The following is a 15,789-nucleotide window of genomic DNA, read 5'->3' on the forward strand; positions in this document are numbered from 1 at the left end:
AGCCCTTTTCCTGACATTGGAAATGTGAGGTTAAGGAGAAAGGTGACTAGATCCTTGAACCCACATAGAAATAAAGTTCAAGTTAACAAGGAATATTAAAAGATATTTTTTAAGACAAAATCATGACTCTCATATAAATATAGATTTAACATGTCAAAGATTTCACTTAACTCATTTAATGAGGGAATCAGAAAGATATTATAATCAGTTCCAAAAAGAATTCAAAGCCAAATATATATACATCTCCATCCCCCCAAGGAGGTGTTGGGGGATCAATTGTCCTCTCTCCTGGACAAAATGTGTTTGCATATCTATGAGAGAGAATCATTGGCATGGTTACCAGTTAGTTATCTACAAGTTATAGCTCTGAGACAAAGCCACGAGGACTCCATAAAATCAGGTAAACCAGAGGGTGAGGTATATAAGCTCTCCCTTGCCGTTGAGGCCATTCAGTAATCTTGTTGGTCCATTCCAAATTCTTTCACGGACTACCACCACCACTCTCTCCCCCGGTTGTACTCCCAGACACCTTGAGTCAGCTGCAGGTCACTGTCCTCAGGGCTTGAGTCATCTCTGCCACCTCACCAGTGCAGGAAGTTCCCTGACCTTCCCTCTCCCTCACCTGCAAGCTGTAGCTCTTTTCTCAGTGTGACCTCAGAAATAAATCAGTTGTGTTGGTGTCCTCGGGCCCCACCTCCCACAGACCTCCAGACATTCATCGACTTACACCGTTAACTATGTACAAGTTCCAATTGATTACCAGCACATATGGAACAAGGTTGGAGCAGACATAAATAAATACAGTCATTAATATGACAACCATGCCTGGCATATAAAACTGCCCCCTCATACCTGTGGATATTTCTATGTGTAATCCCTTTAACTAGAAGTCTTAGGCAGAGACTTTAGTGGTTCCTTTTCTGTGCTCCAAAAGTATTTAATTTGTTTTAGATTTGTTCTAGATTTAGTGTTGTAGACACACGTCTTCCTGCACCGTAAAAGGCGCTCCTTAAAATCAGGGTCATGTTTTTATCATCTTATGCGTCTCCCAATCCTCACTCAATTATTAGTGAAAGGTCAGAGGATCCAATTGAATTCTAAAAGAATTTATTGTATACCATCAAGTAAGACCTGGAGAGTTCAACTGAAATAAACTGCTTTTACAGTGACAGCCAGAGAGGAAGCAGAGCTGAGCTGAAGGCGGGAACAAACAAAAGATCAGGGTCCAAGGATCAGAGAAATGTCAGAGAGCCTCAGGGAGCAAATAATTTTTAACCCCTTCAGCGGTCCTTCCATTTCCAACAGGACAAGGTCGTCTGATGATGACAAGGCCTCTCCCCGGCCACCTGTGCACTTACATAATCTCGGTACTGTTTAGGAGGCTCACTGCCCCAGGTTTACACAGGATACTTGTGATTTTCCAGATATGTCGTGCCATTTCAAAACCCATGCCTTTTGTGCGTTCTGTCTGGAATGTTCACTTGGCTCTTAGGGCTAAAGGTCAAATGGCATCTCCTTTATGAAACTTCTCATGTCTTCCCTTAATACAATCGACCCTCTCTGTACCCTCCCTGTCTCCCTACCTGTAAATCAAATTCAGTGATACCCATAAGGGCTCTAGATTTACTCATCCAGCTATTAAAATGCCTTCTTCCTCCAGCCATGCAGAGAACACTGACATTTCAGGATTTTTTAGGTGGGCTCACACCTTTCCAGTCCTATTTCTTCTTTTTGGAGGGAGCTGCACTAGTCTGACTCTCCCTGTCTGCTTCTCGGATCACACGTCGCTCGGAAGAGGAATGATTTTTCTCAGCTGTCAATGTGGTAAAAGACACCAGGGATGAGAAGTTAAGTCCCATCTTTTCTTTTTTCTCCTTGAAAACTCACTACTTTCAGTAAGTCCACATTCTCCACTTCGCCTCCATGCTGTAAATTTTACAGTCCAGGACCCAATATGAGGAGGTTGAGAGTTTCCCTGTGGTATCTAATGGTTCATTGTTATAGCAGGCCTCAGCCACATCCTCCAGCATCAACTCAATTTCAGCAGTGAAAATAACTTGATCTCTGCCTTGCAGTGAGAGCAGTGTGCTGTTACTCGGAGGTCGCTTAAACCCTCAACAGCATTGCCCTCCGTGATGGAAACCCACAGTCCGGCCCCCAAATAATTCTTTGACTCGATTTTTCACTAAACTCCCCCATGCCGGTGCTGGGGCAGCTCCCATGAGATGAGAGCCAAGAGGAAGTGGGGGGGTGGTGTGTGGGATAGAGGCCTGGGGAGAGGCAGGTCATGTCATGTTTTCCAGGTAGTCTAGGAGAGGGGCCCCTCTCCTCAGGACATTTCCTCCTCCCCGGAAGCTTGCCTGGGGTACAGAAACATCATCATCACATAGTCTGTTTCTAAAACTGTTAAATGGAGGAAAACATGCTACTTTGCTGAGGTTTTCTCCTTACCCAGACCGTCCTCCATCACAGCTCACAAAAGACTGCCATATAATTACTGCAACCTGACAGGCACTTCACAATTTCCCTGAAACTGTCAGCTGGATTACTTCCTTTACCTCTTTCATTTTCTAAAGAGTAATTGCAATGAGTCGGTCTCTCCTGTTGCTCCCAAATTGCCAAGCATTCTCCTCAAGGAAGACTGAAGCAGGTACTGTTTAGGACTTATTATGTGTTTGTAATCAGGGCCAAAAGACAAGCTTCGATTTGACATTTCCGGTCTCAATGTTGAGTCATTTTGCTCTTATTAACTCAGAAGTGACAGTTTCATCAGGTCACTCCAGTGGTCTAAGTCCTTCATTGCCATTTTTATTTCACACAGGATCGATTCCCAACTGTTGTCCTACTTTGCCCAATCTCCCTACCCATCGTCATCCCCCACAGTGATGTGAACTTCCTACCTCATCAGCCTGGTGCTTTCACTGTTGCCAAGACAACTCTCAAGTTCTTCCGTCTATACTTTCTCTTATGTGGTTCCCCTTCGGGTATATTATTGCCCTTCTACTAATCCAAGTTTATCTGTCAAAGGCCAGTCCAACTCCTACTTCCTCCAAGAAGATGTGCATCCTGCATTTTAGGATTAAGAAAATTAACAAATTAGATGAATCACTCATTTTTTTTTTATTTGCAAATACTGCCATATGGCCTATTTGGTTTTACTGGTTACGAATACTATAGGTTGTATGAAACCCTGAGATTCATACACTTCGGAGAGCTCAGAGAATTAGCAGGGATGCAGAAAATCAACAGATAATTACTTTGCATTGTAGTAAATAAATGTTATTGATAGAGGCAGGTGTAGGGATCTCTGGAGGATACAGGTGAGGGATATCAATCCCAGGTTAAGGTAAAGAAAGGCTTTGAGGTGCTAGAGAGAGTTTACTAGATACCTAAAAGGAGTCGTGCATGCCACTTGGACAACCTGGGGTGTGCAGGCCTTCTCATTCTCTTTGCACACACCATTCTGTCCAGATCCGCAAGCAGAAGCAAATAGACTGGGGTGCAGTGCCAGAGATGGCCATGTGGTGGAGCTAGAGGGGAGAAGCTGGGCGACTTCGGAGATAGTGCAAATGGCCCTTCAGGTTAAGGCACAGAGCCCAGTATATACTACAAGCCCCGGTGACGTGATGGGAGGAGAATTTTAGGTGACAGTTGTCATGATCAGAGACTCTAGAAGCTTTTTCAAAGTGGTGCATTAGGTGAATCATAGGTGAACAGAACTGATTTCCCTCTACAAATCGGATCATTAGAAAAGAACCTAGATATGTAATGAAGAAAGCAGAGATTGCCCCAAACTCGCGCTTATTTCTTGAGGTGACTATTACCTCCTGCATGGCTAAGTTCCACAAAGGCAGGAACTGGGCCTGATTTATAACTTCCTTCTCTCAGCCCACACAGAATGTGCTCACCAAAGTGGAGCAGGCATGAAGTGATGCTTTCAGGGATGCTTAATTCAACTAGCCAACCTGTATCTTATCTCTTATTTTTCCAGCAGAGATACAGTTTATGTGTCAGACATATCATTTAAAATACATTTTTAATAAATATTAAATATATGCAAAAGAAAAACTGCAACCGAATACCCATAGTCACTATCTTGCATCTGAAATGAATGGGTCATTATGAGTATGTTGGATGCTCCTGAGTGAATTTCCCTGTCTGGTCATCCCCTGCTCCTGCCGCACAGAAAATCGCAATCCTGATTTCTGTTTTCATCATTGTCCTGCCTTTCTTTGTGGTCTGAACACATCAGGATCTGTTCTTGAACAACCTATTCTTGAGTTTTACAGGCTTTTAGATTTACCAGTAGCGGACTCTGTGACTAGAATAAAAAACTATCAACTTGAGATTTCGACTGATATTGATATTGCAAATGTAAATGACAATTGTAGAGATGAGACGTTTTTGACATGAGTGGAAAATGGAAACACTGTTGATACTACCTTTCTTCATATGATCAAAAAAGTAAGTGGAACTTATAGAATATTTACATTTCACAGGGCGCCTGGGTGGCTCAGTCAGCTAAGCGTCTGACTCTTGATTTCAACTTAGGTCATGATCTCGTGGTTTGTGGGATCAAGCCCCATTTTGGGCTCTGTGCAGAGCCTACTTGGGGTTCTCTCTCTCCTATCTCTCTTTCCCTACCCCCTCTCTTTCAAAATAAATGAACATTTAAAAAATTTTAGAATATTTACATTTCTGTAACCATAGAAATATAATAAGCCAACACTTCTCTTAGAAATTAGGCTGATGGGGCAAAGGTCTTATGTGAGATTAAATATTGCCTCTGATTATTTTGCCTACATATACTTATCTTATATTTACTGATAATTAATGGGAAGAAACAAGACCCTCAAACAAAGATAAAAAAAACTGCCTGAATATAAAGCTTGTGAAAGTTACCTTCGGCCACACAACTTAAGATAACGATAAAAATTACAAAACCTAAGAAATTGCAACTGTTTTTTTTAGAAGATTAGACAATTGTTCTAGGATATTGATTTTCTTACTTAAGCTAATTCACCATCCCTGTGATAATTAATGTGTAAAGTGTGTTTCTGTTAAAGACCATTTTGACTGGCTGTCACCTACAGCTATGGTCTTTAAAACTGCATCCGGACTCTGATCCAAACACAAGGTGAAGCTGTTGTCTTTCACCGTGATCTTGGGCAAGGCAATCAATCTGAGCCTCAGATTCCTTTAAAATAGGTTTTGTAATCTCAACCCTGCCTTGCTCAAGTAGCCAAGATGGTCAAGTGATATCAAGTGTGTAGAAACTCCTTGTAATGAGTAAAATTTTGGACCCATGTAATGGATGGTGGTGGTGGCAGTGGAAATTACATTACTATTATGCTCAAATAGGCCACAGGAAGCCATAAAATTTCTTATTGGGAAGGGGAGTATGATATCAGGGTTCACCCTGAATCTGTGAATTTTATGCTACACCAAGTGTGCCAGTCTGTGAGTCATACTGTGATGGATTGAATTTTGTCCCTCCAAAAATTTTATGTTGAAATCCTAACTCCCACAACCACAGAATGTGACTTTATTTGGAAATAAGGTCATGGCAGATGTAATTAGTTAAGTTAGGATGGGGTCATGCTGGACTCGAGTGGGTCCCTAATCTGACCAGTGTCCTTCTAAAGAGGGAAAATTTGGACACAGGCACACACAGGGGAAATGCCATGTGAGGATATAGGTAAAGATGGGAGTGATGCTTCTGTACATCATGGAATGCTAATGATTGCCAGAAACAACCAGAAAGTAGGAAGGAGGCAAGGATCAAATTCTCACTCATCGCCCTCAGAAGGAACAGACCCTGCCCACAGCTTGATTTTGGACTTCTGTCCTCCAGAACTGGAAGCAAATGAACTTCTTTTGTTTAAGACACTCAACTTTGTTACAGCAGCCTTGCGAACTAACACACACACACACTTAAAATATTATATTATTAGGGGCACCTGGGTGGCTTCGTTGGTTAAGTGTCTGACTTTGGCTCAGGTCATGATCTCACGGTTAGTGAGTCTGAGCCCTGCATCCAGCTCTGTGCTGACAGCTCAGAGCCTGGAGCCTGCTTCCAATTCTGTGTCTCCCTCTCTCTCTGCCCCTCCCCCACTTGCATTCTGTCTCTCTCTCTCTCTCTCTCAAAAATAAATAAATACATTTAAAAAAACTTTTAATGTGTTCTTAGCGAAAATCCTTGCAGTATTTGGTCAGATTTATAAATACTTTTCACAGTGGTAGAATGGATCATCAACACTGATTTCAGGAAACCTACTGTTATAATATTTACATGTACAGTATTTTCATTGGTAACTAATAAGCATATAGTCAACTTCATGCATCCATGTGCAAAGAATTTGAAATATAAATTATTTTTTTCCTAAGAGCAGAGCAAAGATTATTTATGTAATATATTCAGTGCTGCTAAGCACTCAGATATCTGTCTTATATCATAGTTGATGAATAGGTGGTAAAATCCTTCTTGAAATCAAGTTGGTAAAATATATTAAGTACCATAAAATACAATCTTCAACTTCTCGTAATCTGCCTTAAAGGAACATGGTATGAAATTCAGATGCACAATTATGGCTAAAAGTTATTTATTCCAGTGTTATTTTTGTTAATATATGCAGGAATCATCCAAAATGCCCAAATAACATGGGGACGGTTAAATCAATTATAACAGATTTTAATTGAAATTACTTTTAATAATGTTTAAAATATACTGTTGGGTGACAAACAATATATATGAAGCAGGGATTCTCAAAGTCTAATAGAGAAGCTGGTAGGGGTCCCCAAGACTTTTTTAAGAAGTATGTGAATTAAAATTATGTTCATAATAATACTATGACATTATTTACATGTTCACTCTCCTTTTCTTATGACTGTATAGTGGAGTTTTCCAGAGTCTATAGGGAGCATCATGAATATCTAAAAAAAACAATTAAAATATTCCTTCCTGTGGCACCTGGGTAGCCAGGTTAAGTTATGTGGTGCTTAAGCTATGATGGTTAAGTGCACAAATCTCGATTTCAGCTTGGGTCATGATGCCAGGGTCCTGGGATAGAGCCCTGCGTCGGGCTCCACGCTGAGTGTGGAGTCTGCTTAAGATTCTCTCTCTCTCCCCCTCCCTCTACCCCTCCCCCCCTTGTGCTTTCTCTGTAAAATTAAAATTTTTTTTTCCTTCCTTTTCCAATTCTGTATCTGTGAGGCTGGATTTTCTTCATATATTTAGGCAAAGCAATATATCATAACAGGTTGAATGCAGAAGCATATGTGAGAATCCAGCTATTTTCTACTAAGTCAGACATTAAAAAGATTTCTAAAACAATGCCATTCTTTTCACTAAATTTTTGCTTTTATTATTGCAATTTTAAACAAATAAATGTTTAAATTATTTGCCAAGTTTAATACCAGACAGTAAATATCAACAAAACACAAGAACAAAACTCTTGGGAATCTTCAATAATTTTTAAGATAGAAAATGGTTCCGAAACCAAAGAGTTTGAGAACTCTTATTCTAGAAAATATTATTTCAACCACGCAATGAAGAGCTGGAAGGAATTTGCTGAATTGTTGGGATTATGCTGAATTGTTAAGAGTGATTATCTGTGGATGTTGGGTTTAAGGGTCATGGTTATTTTAACATCTTTACTTTTCTGTGTTTCCAAAAGTTTCCACTTTAGTATGTATTTCTTTTATATCTGATGAAGGGTAATTTTCTTTAATTTGCACTTTTCTGTTCTTCACCTTTAAAAAAATCTCTCTGCACTTAAGCCTTCATTTAAAACCTAAAATTGTAAAATGTCTCTTAATTATACTTGCATAGAGTCTCAGCTCACAAAATTCTGCCAGATTTAAGGTCTGCAGACAAATTAACCACAAGCTATATAGAGGTAGAATTTATAAATGGAATATGCACTGCACCAGCACTTTCCAGAGAAATGGCCTTTGAAACACCAGTGAATAGAGGAGACATCTTCCAGGCGATGTTTATGCCAAGGCTGAGATAAAAATTCACTTTGCATTTATTTATTCATTTTTGTTTGTTTCTTACTTAAAAGTTGACTGCCATGGAGCCTTAAAATTATCAATGATCTTAACTCCTATTCATTTCAAAATTTGACCTGTACAGAAAGGCTCACAACTCAAGCTCACCACCTATTTGTTTGGATGCTCCCAAGGACCAAAGGTTTTGGTTAATATATTCCACTATTCAGTACCTCTGCTTGTAAAAAAAAAAAATCTGAGTTATGATCCTTTTAATGTCTACAAAGCCCAAGTAGATGTGTGATCTTGGGCCAGTTCCACAGGTAAAACATTATGTTTTTAATATGTCATAGGCCTAATAATACAAGTTCTCGTAAAGTTGTGAGCATTATATAACATATAAAACTAAACAGCAGCGCCTGGCATACGATTGATGCATAATTTATGTACAATAACTATTGTTATTTTTGTGTTTCCAAATGCTCCAAAACTGATATTGGGGCCAGCCAAAAATGGGCCTCTCAGTATCTTAGGAACATTCTATCAATCCATTGCTCTATTCCTGGTATTTACATCTGCCAAGAAGCCTTTCCAGCCTACCTAGCATTTTTCCTTTGGCTCCAGAACTTCTGGAGCACATATTGCCTGGGATACTTCCTGCTGCCCCACTGCACCTGTATCACAAGCCTCTTCATAGGCTGGACAGAGTTTTCTGCTTCCTTTATCTTCTCCCACTCGGTGTAGCATAGCCTCTCTGTGGATTGACTGGTTTCTTTTTCTTTTTTTAAGTTTCTTTATTATGAGAGAAAGAGAAAATAGAAGTGGGGGAGGAGCAGAGAGAGAGAGGGAGAGACAGAATCCCCAGCAGGCCTCCACACTGTCAGGACACAGCCCAATGTGGGGCTTGAACTCACCAACTGTGAGATCATGACCTGAGCTGAAGTCAGACACTTAACCAACTAAACCATCCAGGCGCCCCTGGACCGATTGATTTCTGATACATCATCTCTTTCATGGTTCCTGCTCAACATTTCTTCTCTGGAGTATTTTGGGATTATTTTAGTCTCCTTCCTTGTCTCCTGTGGAATACTTATTAGAATAAATTAGACCCCCCTCTCTCCCATTCAATCATCATGGCTCCAGGAATCCTGTGAGTAAGATGAATTAAAACAGATATCTTTGTCTTCCTGGATCCTAAGAAATTTGATTAGCCATTTTTCATATTTCTCTATCCTTTAGGATTAGGTGATATCCCAGACCAATTCTCACCCACTCAGGTTTTCATAAATATTTTACAAACTCCTAATGACAGTAAGTTCCTAATTCCCTTGCCATTTATTTCATCCTTCAGCCAGCAGGAGACTGTAACCATCCAGAACTATATGGAGAGCAGAGAGAAGGGGAGTGAGCATCTTATCAGGACAGACATGTTACCAAAATGGCCTTGCCTTTTTCTGGAGAACCTGGGGATTCCCACTAGACCAAAACTAGGCTTCATAGTGCTTCAAGCAGAAACTCAGTGTTCCTAAAGATATATAAGGTGGATAGATACATATTCCCTGTATTTCTTACCTCTAGCTTACTGCAAGGGGTATTCTAAGGGAAGGCATGTTTGTGACAGAAAGAGAGAGAGAGGGAGGGAAGGAGGAAGGAAGGGGGAAGGAAGGAAGGAAAGAAGGAAGGAAGGAAAGGAAATCATTAATAAGATGGCTATCAAAAAAAAAAAAGAATCTCATCCATTTTGCTTTGAAAAATCCAGATAGGCTTGAGAGGAGAGTAGCAAGTTTGAAATTTTCTGAGTTTATACTGAATTCTATTTGAAATGAGAGCTCTGTGTGAGTATGGAAATTTGATCTCAACAATATCAAGAGATAATATATGAACATTCCTCCGACAGTTCCAGATGTACTGTTGTGTCAAGAGAAATGCTGCCACTCATCTGAGGTCCTTCTCTTCTGCAAGTTATGTAAAACCTGAACTAATGTCATAACTGACTTTAAAGCAGAGGATGTTACAACTTATTTTCAACATGGGGAAGATGTTGATCATACTCTCCAGAGCCCATCACGCTCACATTTACTCTTCATTTGGGAGTTGTAATATGACAATCAAATGCCTTGTTGTTTGCCTATTCTTTTACTGCTGGCAGCTTTAATACTTCCTAAAGTGTTGGGCAAACTCTTCCTGAAAGTTTGCTTTTTCTAAGTTCTAGCCTTACAATGCCAGGTCCTGTAGATAGTGGACACCCGCGGGTACCTTCCTCCCTCCCATTATTTTCATCAATCCCTCAACTTCTGTTAGCCCAATGAAGTTATGGGATTCTATTACATGATGCATTCTCAAGCATATAACTTCACTAGCCAACATCAGATCGAAAAATGGCCTTGAATTCATCATGAGTTTGACAAATCTTATATCAAACCATTCACTAATGCATTTGCAATTAATCACACAGTGAGTGCACAATTCCTTTTTTAAATATATTACATTTTCTCTTGTGTCTCCTTTTAGAACTTTAAAGGAGTATATTATGTATTTGTGCTTTATGTGTGGTCTGTGCCTTCCATCATATGTGCCTGTTTGCATACATGTGTCCTTGGGTATGTCTGTGTGTGTTTATATATGTACGTGTGCATATGTATACATATATATTGTCTGCAATGTGTCTCACAATACTATGTGAATGTGTGAAGTGTGTATATCCATGCGTATGCGTGCGTTTGTGTGTGTTGTGTGCTCCTGTGGGCTTGCCATGCAGAGTGAGATGCTTGAGTTTCCTTTTCCTTGGAAACCAGAGAGTTTGTCCTATTTTGCCTGTTGTTACATAAGCTGGATAAGTCGAAACTCAGTGGGTTTATCAGGAAGAAATGGATTTTGCAATCTCTCACTGTATCTGTTATTTCTTCCTCCCTGGTCAACACACTCTACTGACGTGAGTGTTTGCTGATGAATCATCACTCTGAGAAAAGCAATGACGTCAGGCTGTTTAAATGAAGTAACTGTGAAAGGACTAGTTATCTTTTTTTATTTTGCTTGGGAGTATTGATAAAACGATGTATTCTTATTTTGTTCTCTCAGAGTCTTGGGTGTATTTGGACATGCTGACCAAATTTGTCCATGGAAACTATTAAATTTCATGCATAGCTGAGCTCACACACAACAAAAAGTGGACTTGGCTGTGCTGAGATGGAGGGTAGCAAGGATCCTGGCAGGTTATATGGTCCCCCAGGGCTCAGCAGCTGTCTACCTCGTTTCTTGGTAGCAAAATTCAATTTCCACTCTACCCACATGGGCCAGGAGACAGCAGGGATCCACACTGGCTCACAGAATTTTCACTTCCTCATTTGTGAAACGTGACCAAACATATTAATCTCAGCGACAAGCAGATTAGAATACTGGACAGGACGAACAAATGCAATCATCAGACACAGAACTGCCACAACAGTGCCAGACCGGGATTGGAGGCAGATCCTGGGTTAGGGAGCAAGAATGTAAATAACACAGGGCTTGGAAGATCCTCTCAAGTTTCTAAATGATATCTTGTTTACCCCGATACATCTCCGAAAGTCTTCAGAAGTATTTTTTGCTAGAACACTATCAGTCAACTAGCCTACACAGACAGCTTTAGGGATTCTCTCCTCTGTGGTTTGCAGAGTGAAATTTCGACCTGTGTTTGTCACTTGAGGCTCCCTGTCATTAAACCTCCACTTCTCTTTACAATATAATCCCCTGTGCATGCTTTCTCAAGCCCTTTGCAGGATGGCCCCTTGTTTCCTATGCTAACCCACATCATCAAGTACCCCCTGAATCTGCCTTCAGAAAATACTTTGTCGAATTTCTTCTCTGATTTCCTAGCCTGGATATGTGAGGTATCTTTTTTGTTTTGAGGAGAAATTTTCCAGGTGGGCATTCTAAAATACATGTTAGAGAAATTAAATAAATAAATAAATAAATAAGAATAAGAATAAGAATAAGAATAGCCAAGACATTTAGAAAGGAAAGGAAGAAGTGGAGGAGAAGAAAAAGGAGAAGAATGGAGAATACGCCCCATCTCCTATTAGATCTTCCTGAGAAGCAAAACTAATCAAGACAACCTGGTATTGTAGACAACTGGATCAAGGGGACGTGATGTTGAGCCCTGATGAATGACAGAGATGGTATGACAGATGTGCATGGGAAAGAAAGTCTGTTCAATAAATGGACACGGGGCGATAAAAAAAAAAAACTGTTTATTTATACATGTGCAGGAACAGTGGACTCTCTCATGTCATACAACAATCAACTCCCCATGAATTAAGGACTTAAATATCAAAATTAAAGACCCAAGTAGAAAATATAAGAGCTATTCAATTTGAAAAAAAAAAAAAGTCATACAATCCAAGTGTTAGGATAAGGACTAACTTAATCTCTGATATTGCTCTAGAATGTGCAGTTTGGCAGAAACATTTGGGGGAAAATGTTTTGTCATTATCTTAAATGTTAGATGTTGTTCTCATATGCTGTTCCAGAGATTTTACTCTTAGGTACTTTCCCAAGATAGGAGAAAAAACAGATTGACTAAGAAATTTCAGGATCACAGAAGGTGGTAACATTTAACTCCATACCTCAGGGGGGAAAAAAAGATAATAATGAAAGCCAGTGCAGAAATAAAAACAACTCAAAAGCATCAAGAATAGAACAGCTTTAAATAGAGTCAAAATGGAAGAACATAAGCTTAAGAAAAAATTGTGCAAAAGTAATTGGAAAATTACAAAGAGATCAACATTATTGGAGAGAAAATGAAATCTATGCTAAAAAAAAAAAGAACACGGAAATTCTGCATGTTTGTTTTTCTTAAAAATAAAGGATAGCATAAATGAAACAGAATATATTCAAATATATTATGTGAAAATACTTCCCTAAAATACAGAAAATCTGCATGTGAAGTTTTAAAGGCCGCTGTTGTTGTTTATTGTTTGTCATTTTGTTTTGTTTTGTTTTTCAGAAAACTGATACATACCTCTAAAGCCAAGAAATATCCTGGTAAGTTACTGAACTTGAAAGATTAATCAAACAAAAGAAGTCAGAACTTTGATGTCATTTCTGTGAATGAACTAAATTCACATCACGTCTATTTAAATTGAGAACCAGAGTTAAAAACAATACGGAAATTATGGTGCAGAAAAGGCATAACCATTATAAACTAACACAATGTGAGACAATATAGTTAATAAAAATTAGGACATCAATGTTCTTAATGAGGAAATTAAGAAAAAATGTAATTGTATTGATTTCCTTGTTTTTCAGAAAAAAATTCAGCATACTGATAAAAGTATATACCTCAAGAAATACAGGTTTATGTATATTATTTATGAATACTGTGGTAACCACAAGACCCAAGAGTATATTATAAACTGTGCAGCTTTTCTGAAGGAAATGCATACACACACACACACACACACACACACACACAATCAGCAGGAGCAACAACAAAGGAAATGGAAATCATAGCAAATCTCATTTTTCTCTCTACCTCCACATATAAATATATGAATTATTTATGTATATATTTCTTATCTTTATACATTTCTTATGCTAGGACAACATACTTCACAAAGTAGGTACTCGCAAAATCAATACTGTATTGTAGGATATCAGGATCACCTCAGAGCCATTAAAACTGTTGCCTGCACCCCTTCCTTCCAGGACCTCCCAGCCACACCCCCCTGCCCCCCACATCCCCGGCCACAGGCACTACCCTGGCCTTTTCCTTCTCTAAAGTCCTGTAGCCTCTCTTATCTGTGATAGCAGTCTTTGACACAATTCTGGAATCAGAGAGAAGATAGAGTTGGGAGGGATCTTCAGGCACAGGAAAATCACTTCACCTCTCTGCTTTCATTTCTTCCTTGTAAAATGCCTTCCTTTGCTTCTTCACCATTTCTAGAGTATGTGTCTTATTTTCCCATCAAATTCTGTGTTCATGGAACACTTGAGCTCTGGCCTTGAAAATCTTCTCTTTCCTACGAAGTGTGAAGCACTATCTTTTGCACATAGGAAGGGCTCCGTATCCAGCTATGATTGAATGAATAGAGGATTAAATGTTAGATTGCACATATTGGGGCTTTATCCTGTGCTCAAAACTCTGCTGATCACCTCACATGCGTCGCATAATTTAATCTGCTTCGCAAGCCTACTTCTATTTTATGCTTGTACCAAAACATAAAGAGATTAGTAAACATGCCCAAACCAGGATTTGAACCCAGGTAGTCTGGCTCCTGACTTAATTACTATGCTGCATGGCGGAAACAAAGGGTAGCACGTATTGTACTGAACTCGGCTGACTTGTAGCATGTCTTCAAAGATTTAGAATACGTGGGTCACTTCCTTCAGCAGGTCCAGCTGCACCTGCACCAGGGAACTTCTCACCCTTTCAGCAGGTGGACAGGAAGCCCCAGGGGTAGACACATGCTCAGTGAAGCGAGTGACCTACAATTTGAGGATGGTGGCAATCCCAGGCACCCCTGTTGCATAACACTCCTCTGAGAGCCAGGCCCACATGGGACTCACCTAAACAGGCACAAGACACGGCCTTCCTGCCAACCTGCACTTCCTCTGCAGGCAGCTCAAGAGGTGAGTGCTTCCTACTCAGTAGGCACAGGAAAGAGGGAGGAAGAGAGCGTTGGGCAAGTCCCAACTTTGAGGAACTAGACCAGGAGGTAGGTCTGCTCTTACTTGTGTGTGTCCACCTAGTGAATTATGCCACTTGAAATCCCTCAAAGCCTGTGTAGTTCTAAGAGCGTCATCATTACAACTGTAGAAATGTGTTTGTGTCTTCCAGAATTTTTAGTGTTATTTTCATCAGAAATAAACCTAACCTTGCTCATTTACCACTGACTCTCCATCACTGGTCGGCCATGCTGTCACTACCTCCTTTCTGCTCCTATAACAGCCCAAGACACAACATTTATTATGGCACAGTCTTTGTTCTCCAACTGTCTCCCTGGCTAGACTGTGGCTTCTAGAGCAAGGGAAGAATGTGTTACGCATCTCTGCGTCAGCAGCACCTAGAAAACGAGTGCTTGACACTGAGCAGACAACAATGCATTTGTGAAACACGTAAAGGAGAAATCAGCAGTCCAGTGAAAAAATAAAAATCTATCCAATGGAATTGAATCAAAAAGAACAGCTGAACTGTCCGATGGGAAAGCTGGTCTCCTAGCCCAAGGCCCAGGGATTTTTCCCAAAGTTGAAGCCCCTGAGTTAGCATATTATTGACTTAAGTGGAATTTGAAGTGCAGGGAGAATGTGGGTTATTCTCTGTGGCACTCAGGTCAACATCTCCATTTTTAAAAAATGCCGGCACAACATTTTACATGTGGCACATAAAATGATACCACATACATTTGATGTATTTGCTACATATGCAAAACAAAAACAAACCTTATTATCTTACAGGAATAATTACTTTGACATTTGGGGACATTTCCTTCCCATTTTTGTTCCCATTCTCACGCAAATGTGTGTAAATAGCTAGATTGCTAGATAAAGATAGTCCCCAAGACATGTTGACATTTATATCTCCAGACTCTGTTGATAGGGTACCCTACGTAGCAGAAGGGTCTTTTCAGATGTGATTAAGAACCTGATGTGGGAAGATTGTCCTGACCTATATTGGGTGGGCCTCACGTAATCACAAGGCTCCTTAGAAGAGGAAGGCAGGAGGGATGGATTCAGAGGAGGAGACCTAAGGACAGAAGCAGAGGCTAGAGTGCTGCCAGGCACGAAATAAAGAATGAGTGAAACCTCTAGATGCTGGAA

This window comes from Prionailurus bengalensis, chromosome A3 (genome assembly GCF_016509475.1).
Source record: "Prionailurus bengalensis isolate Pbe53 chromosome A3, Fcat_Pben_1.1_paternal_pri, whole genome shotgun sequence".
NCBI lineage: Eukaryota > Metazoa > Chordata > Mammalia > Carnivora > Felidae > Prionailurus > Prionailurus bengalensis.